Source organism: Aedes aegypti, chromosome 1, assembly GCF_002204515.2.
Source record: "Aedes aegypti strain LVP_AGWG chromosome 1, AaegL5.0 Primary Assembly, whole genome shotgun sequence".
In the NCBI taxonomy this organism is placed as follows: domain Eukaryota; kingdom Metazoa; phylum Arthropoda; class Insecta; order Diptera; family Culicidae; genus Aedes; species Aedes aegypti.
In genome coordinates, this window is record NC_035107.1 from 264271389 (window position 1) to 264294437 (window position 23049).

A 23049-nucleotide genomic window follows, 5' to 3' on the forward strand; every position below is an offset into this window, starting at 1 on the left:
CGACCGGGCCTCTTTCTGGTACTTTGGAACGACGTCATTCGGTATACAGGAAAAACATACCAATTGATACCAGAAAAAAAAACAACAACGAATCATTTACCAATGCACAGGAATACCCTCACACCGCAACAGCTGAGCACGACTTCGAACCCACAAATGACTGCTGTTCAACAGCACGGCAATTTGTGGTTGGTTGCTCCAATTTTACAAACCTGAATCGAGCGACGGCGAACGAAAGCGAGTTGTGAGACATCGAGCTTTTCCTGATGCCCGATCTTGGTGCGGCGACGGCGGCGACGGATGATTGAGAACAATCAATTGCTCCCCGGTATATTGCGCAACTGATGGTGGAGGGTATTCGTTGCGGAGTTTACGAGCGATCCCACTCACTGCATCATCAGCATCCACAACGCTACATTCAGAGTTTTTTTTTTTTGCTGTAGCTCTCAGGCACAGGCAAACCAACAAAACACTAACGAAATTTCCATGGACCTTAGAATATTATTTTAAATTTCCTCAGTTTCATATCTCACAACCAGAGGCGCGCGCTAAAGCGGTTTCCTTCCTGTTGCACATAATTTTAAATTGTTCCAAGTGATACGTCTGTTTGTCTCTGTCACAGGTAATCATTTTATATCTTTTGAGCTAAGAGCGGTGCAATCAGGGCACTCTTCAATATCTTGCGAAGAATCCAGGGAACCGTGTGGAGGTTTGGTTTGGTCTCCTTTCTCGTCGGTTTCTTCTGCAAGCATTGAATGAAGCCTTTTGACAATCTTGATGAGTATGGCGATAAAGGATTGTAACCATTGCTCCTGAATACGTGAATAACGTGAATAGATTGCACATACCAACGAGATACTTCAAATTAAGCATAAATTGACCAGTTGGGTTTCCTGATCAGTCAAGCTGTAGTGTCGGTATCATTTGTTTCAATTATCTTTTGAAAAAGACAGATGTTCGCTGCTTAATGTTTTGATGGGACTTTAAGCTGATCGTGGCTAAGAATGGATGGCTTCAAAAATTAAATTTAATCATAACAACAAACGAAACTTGTGGCCTTCCAGTACGCCCTCCACACTGAACGAAAACTGCCGCTATGGATTGAATGATTTTTGCCTTATCTGAGCTATACCTCTTTTTCAACACAAAAAAAAATATTTTCATTCTCGTCTAATTCATCTGTTCACAAAATTTCGTCTTTGATGCTTAGACTACAATTGAATGATTTTTTGCTTGGAACATTGTAGAAAAGAAAATAAGCTGCAATGTTATTCTTTGTATTGGTATAATTTAACTACATACCGTCAGACGGGGCTACTTTTGATTCCGGGGGCTACTTTGGACACTCACCTTTGGTATTTATTTGCAGCGTAAATATTAATCTGAGCACTTTTGTATCTTCAGCACTTTCATTCACCAATGTATGCTCTACTAATAGGCATTATTTGTTTTTGGAACAATATCAACAATAACAAGATAAACAAGAAAATATTTCAAGAAAGTCAGAATAAATATTCTCAAGGTATAAAACATTGGCTATGCAAACATTGTTGGAATGTTTCCCATGTCGTGGAAAGTTATTGAAAGCATCACAAAACTATCAAATGGCCAAGTTTCATAAAAATTTTGTGGTTTGTTTTGCTTAAAATTGTGGTTTTATTAAAATAATTGATCAAATGACTTATTTTTAAGACTTTTATTTTATTTTAATGTTTTGGTTTGTATATTTTAGAACATAAAAAAATTGAAATGAATATTTGGGATAGTGAATAGACATGAAACACACATGTATCAAAACGTATCAATGACAAGTTCACAAAATCATCTCTTAAAAATATTGTCCGTCATATTTTATATGAATTTGCAGTACAAAACAATTGCATCCTTCAATTCCTAAAATAAACTACTTTTAAGCCAGCTCTAAACTGCTAAGAAGCTAAAACCATATTACAAAAGCAAACTTTTACTTCTTTACGACCTTGCAAAACTTTACTTCATAGATTGCGTTGTTGATGAAAATTACTTTTTAGTGACAAGTATTAATGTGATCCTTCTATAAATCGGTCATATAACAGTAAGAATAGAAAAGACAGTTTTTGTACAAAGCTCATTTATCATAGCAGTACCTAGTAGTTACATCGTTCGTTTATGTCAACTTAAAAATCAAGCATTCGTAACTGATAATTCCATTTAAGAGGAGATTGAAAGTTTAAGTTTCATACCACAAACTAAAAATAGTGAATAGCATGTTTCGCAGAAATTTGTTATATATGAGTAATTGTTTCGAGGTTTGCATTTTTTTAAATTATGTGTATCAATGAAAAACGTTCAATAACATCACAATGGACCATAATCTACAGAATCCGTTTGAAATTTATAAGAAAAAAAAACATTTCATTATCAAATTGTGAAAATGTCCAAAGTAGCCCCTTTTTTGTCTTGAAGGACACACTTTTTTCGCTATTCAAGCATTTTTGTTATTTCTAGATGGATTTGCCTCATATTTTGCATATTTGTTACGTACATATACAACTTAAATATAAGCAAGAATTATCAATATCTATCAAAAATTCTAAGAGTTACAAATCCTCAAAGTTGAAGAATGTGGAAATAATGTCAAAAGAAGCCCCGTTTGACGGTATCAACTTTTTATTAGCGGATGAATACTGAAAATCATCAAAATATTGGATGATTTTAGTTTAATGGTCGAAGAATGCATCATATTATTTCATAATCATTCAAAATAAGGATAAGAAGATATGCATCCATGTCAATAACTAATCATTCAATTCATGGCGGGATATTTCGTTCGGAGTGGTATGCTGTCCACACGTTAAGCTGAACCGTTGTGCATGTTACCATAAAGTCGTTTGGCATAGTTATAGATTTAAAATAAGCATATTCGAACACAATATATCAAATATAATATTTATTTTTGTTAAATATCTGCGTTTTTTAAGCTTTTTACCGATATTAGCACTACCGAGCACATAGCAAATTTGTTTGGCTAGTGCTCAGCAGACAAGAACACAACGTAAGGACTGTTCATTTTATAAAGTGGACACCTTGTGCATGCTGTATCTTTCTTATTAATCAATGAAATTTCAATCGGTTTTTTGCACATCGTTCGACTAGTATTGTACAATGTTGTGATAATAAAAATTCTCCAAAATAATTAAATTTGACACGAATATGTAAAAACGATTAGATCGGTCGATTTTTTGAGGTTATCAAAATCAACGATTGTAAGAAATTGGCTGGAAAATTCGATAATTTATATTTTCTATTTTCAAAAAAGGCTTGTTCTTCGAAAGCATCATCAATCAGAAGCCTGATGGAAAAAATCAAGTTATTTTTGGAGCAACAATTTTACAGATAAAATAAAATTAATTTTCCCGTATATTTTTAAAGATTTTTTTTTTTTTTAATTTGATGGGAATTGATATGAGTAGGCAAGAAACCTCACACTGCACCAGAAAATAATCGTGTTAAATACTTTCATAACGTCGAGGCTCTGGTTCCTAGCTTCGATAATCAGCATACCGAATCACGCTGTATCACGAATTACGTCGTACATTGGGAGTTTTATATGGGAACGTTTTCCAACAAGAGTTCCAATAGAACAGCTCACTTTGCAAAAAAATATGGGTGGTTTAAATCTGCACTTACCAATGCATAAATGCAAATCTCTGTTGGTAACAAGATTCCTAAAAGAAATGAGAGAAACACCATTTGCGAGTTCTTTCTCGCACCATCTGGAGAACCCACCAAACCTAGCTGGTATTCCTGCCTTATATCCGTGTTTGAAGAGCCTCTCCAAAGTTCTGCCATACATCCCAGGAAGAATAAGGGAAAACCCGGCTGCTGCAGCACTCCACAATTATTTCCGCGAGAAACTAAATGAACCAAAAATCATGCAAGAAAATACCAACATTGCGTGGAGGAGAGTTTGGTGCAACATCAGAGTCAAAGGATTAACATCGTTGGATCAATCAATGTACTATCTCCTAGTCAATGGAAAGCTTCCCCATGCCAAGCTTCTCCATCGACAAAACAGAGTAGCAAGCCCATACTGTCAGCTGTGCCCCAATACAGAGGAGGATTTAGAGCATAAATTTTCCATCTGCCTGAGAAGCAGAGATCTATGGAATCATCTTCAATCTAAGTTGGAGACAACCGTAGGAAGGAGGATGACTTTCACCAGCCTGAGGTTTCCCGAATTAAAGGACATGAGCAGAAGATGCCGATACCAGGCTCTAAAAATGTTTATTAGCTATGAAAATTATGTTTTAGATGCCAATGACCAACTTTCAGTAGAGGCATTAGATTTTACTATTAACTGTGCTTTTGTGTAGAAAATCTGTACATGTAATAGTGTAGTTCCAATAAACGTGTTAAAAAAAAAAAAAAAGTAGAATTTTTTGTGTAAAAGTACGTCCTGACGGAAGTCCTAGTATAGTATTAATATGAAAAATAACTTACGCCTTCATAGAATTACTTAGTAAGTCCCCACGTCACATTCAAAGCACAACAGAAACACAATTGCTTTATTCTTTGAAGACCTATCAAAGTACATTGACAATCATCAAAATTGGCAACACTGCTGTAATGAAATCGATTTTATTTTCCACATATTATTTTCATAATATGTTATTCTGAGATTACCAATTGAAAAATTCGGAGAAAACTGTTTACAATTTGCTGTAGATCGATAAATATGCGTACATGATTTTAAAAGTATGAGACTTTTTAGTAAAACTACCATAAACAGTAAAATTTATACTTAAGACTGTGGTTTAATCTCACGATTAAGCTTTCGTTTATACTAATATAGTTTCTTTAGTAATCCAAACTAGTTTTGAACACGCTTTTTACTGTTCTTTTTTGCTGGGAGTGAAAGAATGGTGTATCAGCAAATTTGGCCATAAATGGGTAAATCACTAAAGTTACCTAATGTCATAGAATGGTGGAATATAATTGATATTTTTAAAGCTTTACCTTTAGTAGAATAGTGAAGGATACAAACATACAATTTGTTCATAAAAATAAGGATTTTTGTTTTGCGAAAAATAATGTTAAACTTTGACGGACAGCTTTTTTTAAGAGTTTTTGGAAATACTATTTAGCTCTTCAACCAAAAGCATTTTCAAAGATTTTATATTTTTATAGCATTTTAGAATAACACTGCGGAACATGTTTTTGTCTCCAGCACCGAAATACCACTATTCACTTAATTAAGGGTTGCTAAATCCATTGCCGTTTTCAGAAATATCATAGCACGTCTAGTTTTTGAGATATTGACTGTTGAAAATGCAAAAAATGACTATTTCAGCCAACTTACATGCAAGTTTGCCAGCTTGTACGGTAATATATTGGCTTAATTTGCCACAGAACTCAAACTTTATGTGTATAACAATACTTATCATCAAAGTTTGTAATACTTTCGATGCGGAAATGTTATTGTTTAATGGTTTAGAGAATTTTTGTATTTTGCCATATGGAAGAAACGAAGAATTTTGTATGGAGACTGCAAGCATGTTGAAAAAATCGGTTCAATCGAAATTTAATCGCGCAATTTCAATCAAATTATGTCTGAAATGAAAGTTCAAGTTCTATTTTGCATGTTTGGTGGATAAGATTACAAAAAAAATTGATAAATTGTACCTTAAATTTCATGTAAATATGAATAAAACCAGTGTTTTATACAACTTTGGCGACCTGTAGCTAAAAATTGTGACGTGCTGGAACATTTCTGAAAATGGCACCAGATTCAGCAACCCCAAATCTACTAGAGACACATAATTTGATCCGTGAGACACGCAAAAATGTCATTTTTGTTACGCTGTGTAATAGGTCAACGATACACAGAAACCCGATTACGATTTTATCAATAAATAAAAAAGATACAGCATAAATAAAGTGTCCACTTTATAAAATGAACAGTCCTTAATAACAACAATTGTCAAACGCAATTAAGGTTGTGTTTACGTAGTAATGTTTATCCGAACCAAGCTAAAAAAGTTTAAAAAACAGTAAATTTTAAATTATTAAAAAAAACTAAATTTGAGTAGAGTTTTTACTTAAATGAGCAACAGTGATTGTCAAGAATTGTTGTAACATCACATTATCATGAAAAACAATTTGATTGACAGCAGGTTTATGTATGACTGGAATATTCACGTACAGATTTTCAGTGATTATTGAAAAGTTTAAATTGATATAAATACAGAACACTTGATACAGACAAACTGGGTAAAATAAAGGGAAATGTATATGCGAACTTTCATCGCAGAATTATTAAAAATGGCTTTCATATGAAAGCATTTTTTTTTTGTTCAAAATTTTGAAAGCTTTGATGCCAAAAAATCTTCACACAGTATCATTTATTCAAGTAAATATTTCAGGCTAAATTTTCGAACGATCCATTTTAAAGTTTATTTTGGACGTATTTATCAAAAGAATAGGGTCCCAAAAAGTTAAATGAAATCTTGCTTTTATTTAATAAAACGAAAGAGCATGTTACTGCAACTACTTTTGCAATTTTTCTAGCTCCAATAACGCCTTTATCATATTTATACTTTAATTTTAAAATTGAGTCCATAAATGAACTTTGGCACTTTTGATCATGTTTGACGTTCGCTTGGTCGGCAAATACACCACAGGGCATTTAGTTTTAACACTGGGGTTGTTCCTACCTGAAATTTCGGAAGGGACACGAAAAACAAAATACACCCAAAATTTGAGTTTAAGCCAAGGGGTGTGAAAAAATCTAAAATAAAAATAATAATTTTTTTTTGGACTTAAACAAACGAAAAACATTAAACAATTGAGAAAACATGTGTTTTTGGCCCAAACTTAAGCGTTTGGCTCTTACATTGGGACAGGGCTTTAGGATCCTATTGTCGAGCATATTTCGAAACAAGATCCTGTGAATGTAATAAAAACAAATGTGTTAATATACAGATTCAAAGCGATGATTATTCTGACAGCAAGGCTTGAATGAGGGATTCAAACAGCAAATTGTAAAATATAAGGCCTTAAAAAATATCATCTTATAACGATATGACTCTAAAGAACAGCCCATGTTCAAAAGAAGGCAATATTAATCATTAAAACAGTAGAAGGTTGAACACCAAAACCAGTAGCAACATGAGAAAACGGAAGAATAGTAAAAATTGCGTTAAGTATCATTAAAGTAACGAAAGAAATCGATTTCTGTACTTTAATTTTTCCTGTTGATGATGACTTGGGTAGATAAATGTATTTGTTTGTCACCCTTATTTCAGTAGGAAGTTCAATATCAGCTTCAAAACTAAAAGTTATCGGAATAATAGGGTCTAAAGAAAAACCTATGTTGAAAAGACGGTTTTTTTTTTAATTTAAATCAACAGTTGTAATATCTAGTAATTTTTAACTCCAATAGCGCAACTCAAATGAACAAATTATGCTTTAAAGGGAAATCTTTAGGTATATCCTAATATACTATTTAAATATTTTCGCCATTGTCAGTAATCAATGAGTTACTCAAGAGCATTGGATTGTTGAATAAAGCATCATTTTTTTCTGTACCAATTAATTCCAAAGTGAGCCTTGTGTCGTAGTTGCATTCAAAAGAAACGTCGACACAAATGTCACCTTAAGAAATCCTTGATTTGAGACTTATTATGCCAAACAACCGTTATTTCAAATGACTTTATGCCGAATAAACATTATGCCAATTGACTCTGTGCCAAATAGCTTTATTCCAAACGATTTTATGCCAAATTAAGTACCATCCTTGTGATTATCTACTACAGGATCAAGTCGGAGGCTTCACAAAGGTGAATTTTGGTAAGGCTTCCTAGTGTATTCTGTGCTATTCTATCGTTGGTGTCCCTTCACCTATACTGTTCCCAATGAAATAATGTATTAAGGAATGAAAAATATAATAAGGTAGAGAATGAACATGTCTAGAATGAACATGTGAGATTGCTTTATCCATTTTAAGTACTACGAGTTTTTACAAATAAATTCGTCCTGAGTCTCACGAAAAATCTATCCAGAATAAAATTATCTGGCAAAAATTTGTCAATCTATACAAAATCTCGTCAGCAAAATTCTTTATAAGGGTTCAACAGAATACATACGAACAATCCCAAACAATTGCAGACAAATATAATCATCAATCTGGCATCTCAACACGATTTCATGATCTCGAGGAATATTCCTTGCAGATCGAAGGAGAAATTCGCCGAAAATATTCAATTATGAGCCAAAGATCTTCATGTGTTCCGATATTTATCAATTGCGTTGATGCAATTAGTGGGAATGGTAATCAAGTTTACATAAAGAAACATAGCTGCAAAATAAAACATCTACTTATTCGTGACGAACGACAGGCCATGATAAGACTGACTTTAATTTTGTTCACTGGATACATATAACAATGCTCTCTACATTGTTTTTGTCTATAGAAGTCTGCTTAGCCATCTTCACAGGAATCTCCTCAGCAATTTACACAGTAATGTTCAAAGTGATGTTCACAGCATTCTCTACAGGAACACATATTTCTACAGAGGTTTCATCAGTCTGTATAGAAATTTACAAAGTTGTCTCCACAGGAATCTTCAGAGGCGTCATAATGGTTTTCGCATGAGCAGTACTGAAGGTCTCCAAAATGAGTACAAATGTCACCACAGTAACCTTTAAAGAGGTTTTCATAGATTATTCGATAAAGATCTTCATGAAAGCGATGGAATTTTATTGATCCAAAATTCAAATGTTGATAACTTCAGGAAATTTCAATCAACTTTCGATTTTTATGCTTTTTTTGAAAGAAATTATAATCCAGGTTTACTTAAAAATTTAAGAGAATTCAAAAGGAGATGGGTTATTGTAAAAAAAGTGTGTTTTTTTTCTCTTATAAGCAATTGAAATCAACTCACCTGTAAAAAATCTGAACTGCTACGGCGAATGAAATGTAATATGTTGTTAACAAAATGTTAATAAAATCTTAAATTTGTTTTATCAAAATAGGATGATAGTGTTAGAACACCCAAAATTTCAATTTAAGCATAACAAAATAAATGGACACTGCTTTTTAGGGGGGAGAGGGGTCTGAGATTTCTTACGTGCCATACAATTTATTTTTGATCCTCATCAAAAAATAAACTTGAAATTCCCCAAAAATTGTCTTACGTAATTAATGGACCGCACCAAATCTGGAATCTTTGGATGCTTATATCTCAGAAACAGTTTTACATATTACTATACTTTCTTCGGTGAAAATTTGCATCAGAGGAAGGGCTTCTATGTTGTATTGATTAGTTGGGAATTCTACCGCATGATGGTGCCATTTTTAAAGATATTTGCAAAAAATCCACATGCGAAACAACCAACTCAGAGAAACGAACAAACGTAACAATAATCACAATTCGATTCACTAACAAAAAAAGTTACAGTCCTTCAAAGTGCTCAGGGTTCATATTGCCCCCAAAAAACAGACAAATGGTTAATCAACTCGTCCCATTTTTTAAAGATTCAGTGTGTAAATCACCCACACTGTTAATAAACGTACATTAAAATGCCGATTTGAATTTTCACTTCCGTGTCGAGTAGTATAAATTTTTATTCTTCATTAGGCAATACTCATTCAATCTTCTGAAATTCCACCCAAGTTGGGGTTCAATACATCCCCTAGCAATAATTACCGTGCAGTACCATCCGAAATTTCCCGATTTCGGGGTTCGCAACGGAGACCACGTTTCCATGAAATTACAACAGATTGCGGTGAGCTAATCGATTTTTCATAACTTCCCCCCTGTCGGGGAGATAACTTTTGTGAAACGGGGATCTTACGATTCCGGACCAACTGCCAAGCAGTGTTGCCATATATTCTCGACTGTGATTTTGATTGAAATTCTTTTTATCAGTGTTTTCCAACGAGTTCAAAAGTTTAATTAGTTTCATCTGTAAATACCTTTGCAAACTATCCCAGGCGTTTTGACCAATTCTTCATAGAAACTTATTCTATCAAAAGTAAGTTAATGTCAAATGATTGTTTCTTGAGATTGAAATCACTATTATTTGAGTAAAACTAAACGGAAGGGTAGCATTTATGTTCTCGTATGTTTCAAAACCTTGACCAAAATTCGTATTAAATCATAAAATCTCAAAACTTTGTGCCCTCTGATCACAGATATTTTTAGGCAAGAACAGCAAACAATCTATGAAATTACAGATAAATCTGTGAAAATGGCATCATTGCTGCTGCCAAGGAACTGTTTAGAAGAAGATGCTGCACGCACTAAAGCGCTCCAATGAACTTCGTTTGCTCCATAGAAATTAGGTGCGCTCTAGAACCGAACAATTCGAAGCGACGGCGCACTATGGGCAATCATGTGGCCACATCGAACAATAGACCTGATTTTTTGAGCCTTTTCTCTTCATCATTCTTTTGATAATAGTTCAATTATGATATACAGTCAACTCTCCATAACTCGATGATGAAGGAACCATCGAGTTAAGGAGTTATCGAGTTCTAGAACACAAATGCGATCTATGGGATCGAGGTAGTCATGAAAATCAACTTTAATAATGGATAGATACGATGTTGAGTAAGGGAGCGTTGACTGTACTGGAAGTAAAATGGCAAGGGAGAAAATATATTTGACTAGAATGTACGAAAACCGCCCATAGTGCGGAGGCGTCGGTGGCAGCGAAAATGAAGATTTACGATTATTAAGTTTTTTGCCTCCGATAAGTGATTTGAGGAGGAGGAGGAGGAAGCCCGGAAAAGTTTCGTGTGAGGAAAAGTTGGCAACCACTCAATTGGGGTAATTATTATCAATGGAGACTCTCTTTGTGCGAACGGCGGGGGCCATTCGAAAGGAAGAAAGAATTTGTGCGCGCGCGATACAATTTCCTAGAAAAATAAATCGCAATCAGAAGAAAATAAATTGATACCATTCGTCTTGTTGGTTTGGTTTGCTGCTTGGGTCTGACGAAAAAATCCGTTTGAAGAACCCGTCTAGCTTTTCAACGTCAAGATCTGAAACGTTGACGACAGGTAGCCGATGCCGTCATCGTCGTCATATCGATGGATGGGTCACTTCAGATGACCTACATTGTACCGGTTCGAACGAAAGTGGTTGAAATTATCAATTCGAGACCGGTTCTGCACTGTTGGCGGAGATTTTCGAGGAATGATTCTCGCTGCGTCAAAAAATGTTATGCGAGGCGAACGGCTAGAGATGGATTCTATCTTTGGTGTAGACTTGCTTTGCGATTCTATATTAATAGGTAAATGAGCAAAAAATATCCAAACTTTTTTACAATCTCCTACAGGTGATTGGCAGGCTTCATCCTTTGGCGGAAAGGCCTATTTCATTCCTGAGGTAACTCAGGTAAGTCAGATGTGAAAATATTGTATAAAATTGGTCCCAAAATGCTGCCATCAGGAACACCAGCTCTTAGAGGAAGTTTTTCAGACTTGGAGTTCTGACAATTAACCTGAAGTGTACGACTTGGCAGATAACTTTAGACCAAACACTGTTGAATGCTTTTTCTACGTCTAGAAGAGCAGGACCAGTAGGCTATGAAGATATATTTGCCAAGCATGGTTTCAACAGAAATACCCAAAGTTTCAAAAAAAAAATGGTTTCAATTGACAGAAAAGTTGTTGTTTCATACGACTTTTATTTTTGAATCTACTCATTTTGACCAATTTTGGTCGTTATTTTGCTATATTTTGTTCTTTAATGCCGTTTTCGGTTGTTGGTTTAATACTTTCGACCAATTTTTGCCGTTTCTGAACGAGTTTGAACATGCTTTACTGTACTGGACAGCTTTTGACCAAATGGCTTTTGACTTTGGTGTTTTGACTTTTTTGTGAACATTTGTGGACAGTTTAAGCTGGTTTTGACTATTTTTGGTCATTTTAAATAATTCGCTTTTAGAGTCGTTTTTAGCGTTTACGGTCCACTATTTTTATTGAAAATTTTCACCTTTTGACCATTCAAGATTGGTTTTTACTGATATTGATTAGTTCTGACATATTTTGATCATTTCTGGCATATTTTGATGATGGATAATTTGACAAAGACAGCTCTCAGGAAATGCCAATAAGAACACTAAACTAACAAGCAAGCTATGTCCTAGTGAGGAAGTTACACCAGACGAGCAAGAACAAGCACTTTACCCTGTCTCGAATGCCCATAACCCCGCATTCCGACACGCGTTCCACCAAAGTGTCTGCCACAACGAAAAAAAATACGAGAAGAAATATCTCCCATTTCGTTCAGCTAAGTTTTCCACTTTTCTTGATCCCCTAGAGGGGCATCGCATACCACTTTGACAACGGAACTCGGAATGAATGCCACCATCGTCGGTCTAAAAAGTTCCCCGCACCCCCCGAACCAAAACAATCAAAATATTTTGCGTAAGCCTCGGTATCCGTTTCGCCAGACGGATAGCGGATAAAGTTTCCGACTAGAATTCAATTTCTCAGAAATAAAAATGTTTGTATACATTTCGCTGTGATTGGGTCCGTCCAATAAAAATGAAAATTTGGCAAAATCATGACGATTTGTGTTACGATCAGTTTTTCTTTTCTAGGGAGAAGAAGTTCAGAAATCAAAAGAAAATATTTCGTCATCTATGGATGCACCCCTTTCGGACGAATGAAGTGAAAGGAATGGAAAGCTTCTTTCGCCATTTGAAGATGCCTTCCCAGAACATGACAGCTGTTCCGACGAGAGAATCAACGCGCACTGGTTATTCTTTTCTGACGTGTTTTTTTCTCGCTCTCTTTTTGCCTACAGTTCCATATAAAAGTCCAAACTTTTGCAATGAAGTGGAAATTTGCTACTGAATTTGGGAAGTAATAAAATATGACAGCCATTTGTCGGCTTAAAGGGAATGGCTTCGAATGGAGTGCCGTCGGATGAGTTGTTTGTTGCTAAAGAGACGTTCACTACTCGGATTAAAAAAAGCTTTAAAGATCTTTGAAATAGAGCCAGCCATTCAACAAAGTGTTCTTTAAGCACTAGAATGATTCAAAATTTAATAATGTTGGAAAATCCCGTCTCCCTTATCCTTCTTATCATGCTTTTCATAGAAATCGTGTTCTGTGAAATTTTCAGCTATTTCGGTGATGATTTAAAGGTGACCAATGTAGGTTTATATGGGAATTATTATGGAAACATTTTGTAAAATGTTCCAAACACGTTAGAACTGTGATGTACCTTTGAACCACCACGGAAAAAGCTGGAAACTTCACAAATCACTATTCTTACCGTAAAGGTGGTAAAAAAGATATGAAAGATTTGATTTTCAAATTTTTATGAATTTTTAACCGCCCTTATGAGCATTTCCACAGTTATCGATGTCAAGTTATTCAGAAGACTTTTTCTACGAATCTCCATGAAGCCATATCCAGTTTTTTCTGAATTTTGTATGAAATGTTCTATTGAGATTATTATTAAATTTACACCGAAAATTTCTCAAGGCAATCTTTGTTTGAATTTGATTTTGGAATGTATTAAACTTTTTTCCTGATTTCTTTTTTTTTTTTAACAAATAGTTTTCCAAAGATTTAAAAAATATATTCTTTTAAGGTTTTGTCAAAAACATCTTAAGAAATCTTCTTGAAAAAAAGTGCAACAGTGATATCTGGGATAATTTCGACCAATTTAACGAGAAGTTTCTTAATATCGAAAGTAGCAATGATTATAGATATACAATTCTAAAGAATTTTTTAAAGAATTCAGAATGAATTGTCACAATAAATTCCGGAAAACTTTTGTAGCAATAGTTGGACAAATTTCGCCGAACATTGTTTGAAAAATTCCTTCATTCTCTACTCCAGTAATTATTTCAGGTAGTTTTCCAAATAATTCTTCTTGAAATTCTTAAAAATTAAGACACGAATTTAAAAGTTATGTTAACAAAACCGCTCAAATATTTTTTTAGAGGACTTTCAGAAGAAACATTTCAGGCTTTTGTACAAAGCTTTGGAAGAGTTCTGGTATGACATTCAAAAAAGTTTTCTACAAATTTATTAAATGAAACTCAAGACAAATCCTTAAACAAAATCAATAAATTAAAAACAAATAATCGATGGAATTTCTAGACAAAATTGAAGAGGTTCATTCAGCAGTTCTTTCATGATGCCCTTCCTATTTAAATTGATTTCTCTTTAAATTTTCCAAAAACCTATTTCTATGAAATTTTTTTTTAGATATTGTTTTTCGAAGTAATTCAAAAAAGCTGAAATGTTCATAAGGTACTCACTAAATTCCCACGAGACTCTTCAGTACATGGGTATTCAGAAGGATCTCAACAGGTGTCCATTAAGCCTCTAGAGATTAATCCACAGTGATTTCCACAGAAGTTTTTGCAGGAATTTTCACAAATGTAAAACTATTCTTCAAAGTTTTTTTTTTAAATATTTTTCCAGAGATTCTTCAGGGTATTCGTCAAAAAATCGCTTCAGATATTGGCCATCAGCGATTATTTTGATCGATCTCTAATGATGGAAACAATAGAAACAAAGTCTTCTTAAAATCTCCAAAATATTTACACATACGTCTCCACAGAAATTTTTGTAGAAGTCTTCCCGAATGTTTTAATGGAGATTTCCATATGGGTCTAGACAAAACTCTATTCAACAGGATTTACAAATATCTATATTAAATGTTCATAGAATGTTTTACAGAAGTCTCTACAGCTGTTTTCACAGAAATACAAACAGAGATCTTCCCAGAACTCTACATCAGTGGTTCCCAGTCTTTTCGGAGCTGCGACCTCCTTTGAAGCTTTACAAACTTCTCGCGGAATATATGGCTTTTCGTGAAATCAATGGAAGTACCAAATCCCTCAGAATAATTTTACTTTCCAGTCGTCACGCAGTTGAACTCCGCCAGAAACACAATGCTGTTATTGTGTACGAAAAGCTAGGTTTTCTCCACTGACTGTGTTGTACGAAACATACAATGCGAATATTGAAGTGTCAATGTCTGTAATCCACCAATGGAAAAATCGTCAATGCATAAATCCTGCTGTGATCTACCTAGTATTTTTAGCAAGGAACTTCGATATAAGATTTTGACAAAATTCAACAATTTATGCATGGCTATTAAGAAACACCACTTGGGGTTTCAAGCCATCTAATTTTCTGAAATATTAAGCCGCATTTATGTATGTTTCACAATAATGGACTTGGACACTTCCACGATCCACTTTGACGGGGAGAATTTTCTGGGTCAAATTGTCAAAAACTTGAAAACAACGCATAACCCAGATATGAGCTCAGTAGTTAAAAAAACAATACAACAAAATAAGGTATGCCTCACATGAAACACTCCAAATGTCACTATTTTATCGTCAAAAATATTCCCAGTGATTAATTGCAGATTTCATGGGTTTCTTAGAAGTCAACTATCTACCGTTGGGAAAATTGTAAAAAAAATGTCAGTAAATCTCCGAGAACCTTGTCAGACAACAAATGGACAAATGGGAATCTTCAAACAAATCTACCAAACATTACTGTGAAAGATAAAAATCTCAATGATAGATTCGAAAGACTTCCACGAATGGTTTGGGTCGAAGCTGGGAATTATTTCGCTTTGTTCAATTAAATACATCCAATAAACATCAGAGTTCTGAGGAATTTTCTGAGGATCTGGTTATTATGCTGGCAAAATCTAGAAAGGATTAAGCCGCAAGTTTTCCAAAAATGATCATAGTTTTTAATTTTCAGGACCACACTGGATATAATTAAAATGTATGTGCGTTAAGTAATTATAGCTGACTTGCAATCCTTAACTGACAGGATGGCATTGAACGCATTTCTCAGTTTTTTCATAGTTGAAAAAATAAAACAACATATGTTTAACTTTGAAAATGCTTCAAATTTTGCATCTCAGTAGTAATGTTCTATGAAAACCAGGTTGGATAACAAATTCCTCACATTTATTCATCAATCAGGAGAAACGACACTTATTTTCTATGGCTTCGCGGACCCCCTGGGAACTCATCACGGCCCCCTAGGGGTCCGCGGACCACCGATTGGGAAACCCTACTCTACATAGAAGTTTCACACATATTTTAACAAGAATTTTCCTAGAGAAGATTCCTCAAAAGTTTTCTCGGAAACCTCCATAGACTTTTGCAGAGAATTTTTCTCAGAAGTCGATAAGAATGCCACCAAGACCGCCTCTTTTAGAGTTAAACAAAACATCAACGAATTGTTTTGAATCTGCAACTTTAATACGTATGAGAATTTAACAAAAATAAATGCTCAATTTTTAGAAATATGTTTTAACATTTCACAGTTATATTTCTAGGAATATCTCTCACAATAATTCCACCCACAAAATGTCATAACCCTTTGAAACTTTCAGGAAGCTCTAGAAGATTACTCGTTGGGTGTCTACAAACATTAACCAAGAATTTATCTAGGGATTTTTTGAAAGCTTCATCCGGAAATCGTTGATTTAACAGTATGGTAGCTCAATTTTATATGTTGAATAATTTATGAAAGTAGTGTCATGCATTTATTTCAGTGTGAATGATTCATATGTCAGTGTGCAATATTTATATCATCTTGCAAGAATCTTTTTAACGTGCTCTTGATTGACAGCTCAAAAGACAATAAGCGCGAAAACGGGTTTCATCGGTCATCGCGTGGTCGAGAAGCCAGTTTAGTTAAGGATTTGGTGACAAACGGATGTGCTGGATTAAATCCAGCATATCCTTGTTCGGTCGAGGGCGGAATCGGCCGAAGGTGAGTTTCAGTTTGATCCGGATACTACATACAACTTTTCGAATAATCCTTCCAGAAATTACTGTTCAGGATGATCAAAAATCCCATCATAGGAGTGATTGTTTTTAGATGTGTCGTTCTGAAAGAGTTTTTTAATAGGGTAATAGGGTTGTCATAAATAGAAACGATCGCTGAAAAATCAGGATTATAATCATGTTTTTGAAAGATGCAACATCTAGATGTGGAAATACTGATCCTGGATATTCGACAAAGTTGAACCATGGATTGAAAACCTTTCAAATGGTTCAGATAATTGATGGCAACACTGATTGATTGTTATCAAAAGGGCTAATTATATGGGAGTGTTATAAGCAGATACCAATAAATTTTAAACACAACGATACCCAATGTTTACCAAAGTCGAAGGCCGAATGTTCATGTGGCGGGCAACACGGTTCAAGAAGAACTAAGAAAAGTTCAAATCCATAATACTTGAGTGAAATAGAAAAAAAAAATCTCAGTAGCAAAGGAATGCTCTTAAACAGCAATCCAGTTTGACACGAAATGTTCAAAATTATATCGTAGCTGGCAACACTGCTCAAGTAAAATCGATGAAGCGCAAAACATCAAATTTTTGAACTTTATTAAAGTTGAACCTTGAGCAAAGCTTAATGTTTTTTGTGTTACACGTTGCGTTCGGAAAAGCGAAATACAATCATTTTTTTTATCGCTGGCAATACTGATAAAATGGTACGAAAAAGCTGAATACAGTCAGTCTCCTATAACACACGTTGTTAGGGAGCGTTACAGAAGACCCAGAGCGCATGGAATATCATCAATTTAGGGATGTTGTTGAATATCTCGTATGCGATAAGATATAGCATAGTACTGTATTTAGCGAAGTTTCAGTTCTCATTGTCAGTACGATCTACCTTTGGAAGTTGAAAATAATCCTTTTAGTTCAGACCTTGCCCTTTTTTTTAGTCAATTTCAGAGTCCAATAGAAATTTATGGTAGTTCTGTGGTGTAGGTATGGAAGAACCTGCTTATTGGACCAGTATAAATTGGTCGGTACTCAAGATTTTCACTTGGTCCACTCTGACTGAATACATATTTGAATATTTCTGGTCTTCAATGCCCTGACCCTGTAAAACCTTAATTTTCAAGCTATCGTAATGCCACTGATTTCGGTATTGACGTATGGATTATTGAAGAATTGACAATACTGGTGTCGAAGGGTCTAGATAATCTTCTTATCTTGAGGATATGCACCCAGTTTGACCATGCTAGCAAATAATGATCGTTATTTTCCTAGAAATTGTTCAGTCAGAGTTAACTAACTCACTGAACGGTGGTTTTAGTTCAGTCAGAGTGGACCAAGTGCACATAGTCCATCAAAAAATCGTTCTTTGATTCGTTCGTTGATTTTTCATGATTATCACTTCACAATAAATTGTTTGAAAGTAACTCAAAGATGTGTAGAAATGTTGAACTAAAATTTAAACGAGTTTAAAAATTACAGAGCGTTAGACTTCAAAACCATTTTTTTCAAAATATGAAAAATGTCACTCTGATTTAACGTCGACCATATTGATTTGGAAGGTTAGTGTCTTGGGATGAGGTGTTCAATAGCTGAAGGACTGACTTGCTGTCATGCAGATACGGAATTCTGCCACCAGTCAGTGCAAGTGTGCATGAAACTTTTGCTGTGCGGATATCGCAGGTTTCTAACCACCTAGAAAGATGGCGTCTTCGGCAAAGTTGATCCTTAGGTCAAGACCTATCATTTTTCAAGCAAGTCAATTCAAAACTTTGCCACCAGGTGGCACTAGTGTGTATGGAACTTTTGTGTTGCAGACATCAGGTGCCTGACCAGTTAGAAAGATAGCGTTTTCGGTAAAGTTATTTTGTAGCTCAAGGACTGTCGCATCCTATCTAATTGATTTGAGATTTTGACACCAGGCAGCGCTAGTGAGCATAAACATTTGTGTTGCAAATATCTCGGAACCCTGCTGACTTAGAAAGCTGGCGTCTTCGGAAAATTTGCTCAGTCAGTCAAAGATTAGCGTTGATCGAGCTAGGTTACCTGCAAAAAAAACAAGGTTTTAAAAAAACGTAGCATTTTGATTTCTCCGTAAGACTGGAACGCTTCAAATTCAACTGAAGTTAAGCTTAAATCAGATTCTAAAGCATTTATTTCTCTTCACAGATAATTAGATATGCGTTTTGCGTTTGTTTGGCAAAAACTGCGAAACACATGATTTATGCAATAAAATCTATATTCATTATTATTATGCATGATTTCAAGGGTTTTTGTTATCTGAAGGTCAAATGTTATAAAAAAAAGGATAGATATTTATTCAACAATGTCACCCAAATACAACGGAAAACTGTCTACTAGCACTTATATTTGTCATGTTTATAATACTCTTTGTAACAAGACTGATTTGGTGTTCCCAGTATAACCGATCAGAACAGTTTAACGTCATATAACAGCAAAACTAAACTATCACAAAAGTTGTTGTCTCCAATTTTTTGTTTTCAATTTTTTGGCCGTAACTTCATGAATACTCCACCGAATCCAAATCTTTTTATATGCATTTGAAGATATATCTTCAAACACATATCTCTAAAAAATGATTTTGACCAAGTTATTTGATGAAAAAATAACTACTCAAATATATGATTTTTCAACAAAATATTCCATTTTTTTATTTTGAATTTCGCCAGTTAAACGTTATCTTTAAAGCTGAAACTGGTTTTTCTCATTTGTTTGTTTTGGTTGTTGGTCATTGCAACCATTTTTGGAATAATTATGTAACCAAAATATTTTTGGATAAAATATATGCACTATTCAACCCGTATTCAAAACAAGATGCTTTATAAACATAAGATTTATAGTTAAAATGTAGTTTCCGGCAAAAAAAAATATTTATTCAAACAAATTTTATGTTTTCATCCAAACAATCATGCTTTTGGGTAGTATTTGTTGAATAACAAAGACAAAATAATATGTGTTATTCACACAGTTTGAGAAGAACTAAATTAGCTTAAAAAGCATGTAGAAAGATTAAAAAAAATGATGTTCTACAAAGTTTTCATAAATTTATTTTTAAGATAATCGTGCCATAAGTATCACAATGGTTAGAGAACATTGTTTTTTTTTTTGGTTATGGTGACTTGACTGAAAGTCATTTTTTATAAAATGAAAATTCAACTTCAAGATGCTTGCGCAACCTCTAAATCTTAATATTTTTCCTCAAACTTTGAGGTGTTGCATTTTGTGTGGTTTGATCTCAGAAGAGCACATTCAATTTTGGTTTGAGAACTTTCGAAAAATAAGCCGCACCCTATTGGGCACTTTCGTAAATATATTTTCCAGCGAATGAATATTTTTTCATCGCTAATGGTGAGAGCTAAAAGGTACCTTTAATTGAAAAAACCTCGCAAACAAAATTCAATTAACCTGTAGTGCTTCCTAGCACAAGGATAATAACATTGCTTCCGCTGTTGACCGACACGAAAGAGGAGACGTTATGCAAGAAGATATCATGTAGCTATCAGTGAAGCGATTGTGGACATGCAAGCTTCTAGGCAAACCTATCATTGAATGGTGGGAGCAAAAAGGAAGCTAAACTTTTAAGAATTCGGATGCAAAATTCAATCAAGCTTTCAAAGTCTTCTTACGTGTGCACCCATAAAGAGAATCAGTACACAGTCTGTGAAAGATCTCTGTATGCACAGAAAATGTAAGGTTTCAAACACAAAATGTTGTGGAAACCTTACAATTTTTGTATTTAAACATAATAACAACAACCTTACATTAGCTGTATATAGAACAAAAGTAAACAAAAATTAATCTTATTTTTATGTAATTTTCAGTCGGACGTAACAAAAGTGGGATAGTTATGTAACTTCCAACATTTCGTCTGGTGTTTGGAGCCTTCTTCAGGGAGTTTATGTACCTTTTGAGATGAATAATCATGAAAGGTACAATTCATTAAGGAGTAATACCACTGATCCAGCCATAGGGCTGAAAATCTCCTTAATAAACATAATAATAATAATAATAACCACTGATCAAGAGAAATATGATCATGAAGGGGAAAAATCGTCTTTCCCACTTGTATGCAATCTTTTCTGCAAAATTGTGTCAAATTCCAGCATTCGTTAATTGGGTATACTATACGAACTGCGAGACAGTTCTGCTAAGAACGACAGTGCAGCATAAATGATGCAATTACTTTCGTTGTTGACGAACCAACGGAATGGCGTTCACCGCCACGCTGCATATCAGCGTATCAGGTTGTAGGCAGATTTTATTAGTTGATGGAATTCAAAAGAAAAGGTAATATTTTAAAAGCTTGGCCACAAAATGCAGTTATCCCGCTGCACTGCGTGCCTACGGCAAGATTTTTTGAACCCTTTTACGTTGCTTACCGATCAGGAAAACATTATTGGATTGCTTGTTTTGGATCCCTTCAATAAAGGATAAGCCCTGCAAAAAGTGGGGTCATGGTTCCAAAATTATCGCATCTATGTTTAAAATAAGATTTGAGGAGAACGCTTAGGAAGTGGGGCCCAGATAGCCGTAGCGGTAAACGCCCAGCTATTCAGCCAGACCAAGCTGAGGGTCGTGGGTTCGAATCCCACCGGTCAAGGATCTTTTCGGGTTGGAAATTTTCTCGACTCCCAGGGCATAGAGTATCTTCGTACCTGCCACACGATATACGCATGCAAAAATGGTCATTGGCACAGTAAGCTCTCAGTTAATAACTGTGGAAGTGTTCATAAGAACACTAAGCTGAGAAGCAGGCTCTGTCCCAGTAGGGACGTAACGCCAGAAAGAAGAAGAAGAAGAATAAGAAGAAGCTTAGGAAGTCTGTCCTGTAAAAAACAGGAATGAAATGAGAGGAAAATTGCTTTAATTACCAATAATTACGGCTTCCAACCATGATTCCTACATTTCTTAACCAACTCCTCTGTATCACTTTAGCTTCCATTTATTGGCGAAAGCCAAAAAACGAAACCAAAGGAAATTTGCGAACTTTTAGATTTATCATCCCCATTTGGGGCGATAAGCCACAACTCGGGCACGTACAATAGAGGCCACCACTATGGTAGCCATCTAACCACCGAAGGAGCCGATAAATTTATCACTATTGATTTTCCCGTGCAGAAAAATTCAATTTCCTTCCTCCGCACACAGCCGACGACCGAAAAACAAGCAAACTGAAAGTGAAACCACAATTCAATCTCCTCGGTATCACCATCTGACGCACAGAGAGTCCCTCTTCACTGCAGTTAAACACACACCGTCTTCATTTGCCTACTTCCGATGCGCAGCGACAATGCAGTTGCGCTGAAACGAGCGAATCTGCACAGTGAAAAATAAAATGTAAAATGTGTCGTTTTCAATTGAAAGTATCTATCCCGTATCACTCTCTGTAACAATTATGATCCGCAACACGTCATGAGAGTATGTTTGTCGTCTACTGCTACAGCTCTGATTGTATCGCGGGGATAACAGTGCATGATAATACCCATTTATACACGCCTGGAGGCACTATTGCAATGTTACTATTTATTTTTGCTGTATATCCGACTTTTCGTCAATTCAGCGCCGGAACTAAACTGCAATGATCACTTACATTAAACTGTAGGTACTGCACTTTGTGCAACAAGTCACACCGGTAGAATACACAGAAGCAATTACAAAAATCACATTCTCAAACACAAACCGACACGTGAAAGCGAACAATAAGCACTCCGAAAAACAAACCGTCTGTCCAATTGCCAGATTCGATCACACGACCGAACCGTGTCAATTCCCCCTCTTCTTCACTGCTTCAGCGACAAACTTGGAGACACATAGATCGGATCAAAGCTAAACCATGCAATTGCCTTAGTTCATTACTCGGAAACGCATCAGTCAATACAAAAAATCACACCCGCTACAGTTACACTCTCTCAGCGCACACACGCGTCCGGATATCGTTAATCGCGCCGAGGGATAGGTTTGTTAAACTGTATTAACTAGCCGGGGGTGTCGTCGTACCGCGACGGACGACCGCGTTTTGGGTTGATCGATCGCACACACCACGCGACTCGCGCACGAAAAAAGCACACACACCCGAGACGGTCCGATGCACGCGAGACATTGGGGGCTCGTGCGAAGCGATAGGATTTAGCGATTCGATCTCTCACGATCAAGTCGGCAAGCATCGCTTGCGGGTGCGGTGAGGTGCGGCGAGCCGACGGTGGTTGGCGTGTTTGCGGAAGATGGGTGGTCGGCATGGTCTTAG

General features: G+C 35.4%; 1 protein-coding gene across 2 annotated transcripts in view; it reads right to left on the reverse strand.

The window, feature by feature from the left end:
* LOC5573635 overlaps window positions 1-23049 on the reverse strand; it is an 84909-nt gene that overhangs the window by 12017 nt on the left and 49843 nt on the right. The window contains exon 1 of one of the 2 annotated variants that reach the window (XM_021837697.1): window positions 22396-22883. The exons of the other annotated variant lie outside the window; for it this stretch is intronic. The gene's annotated coding sequence lies outside the window, so the exon portion shown is untranslated. Of the gene's footprint in view, window positions 1-22395; window positions 22884-23049 lie in introns of those variants that run through there. 2 annotated transcript variants of the gene reach the window in all.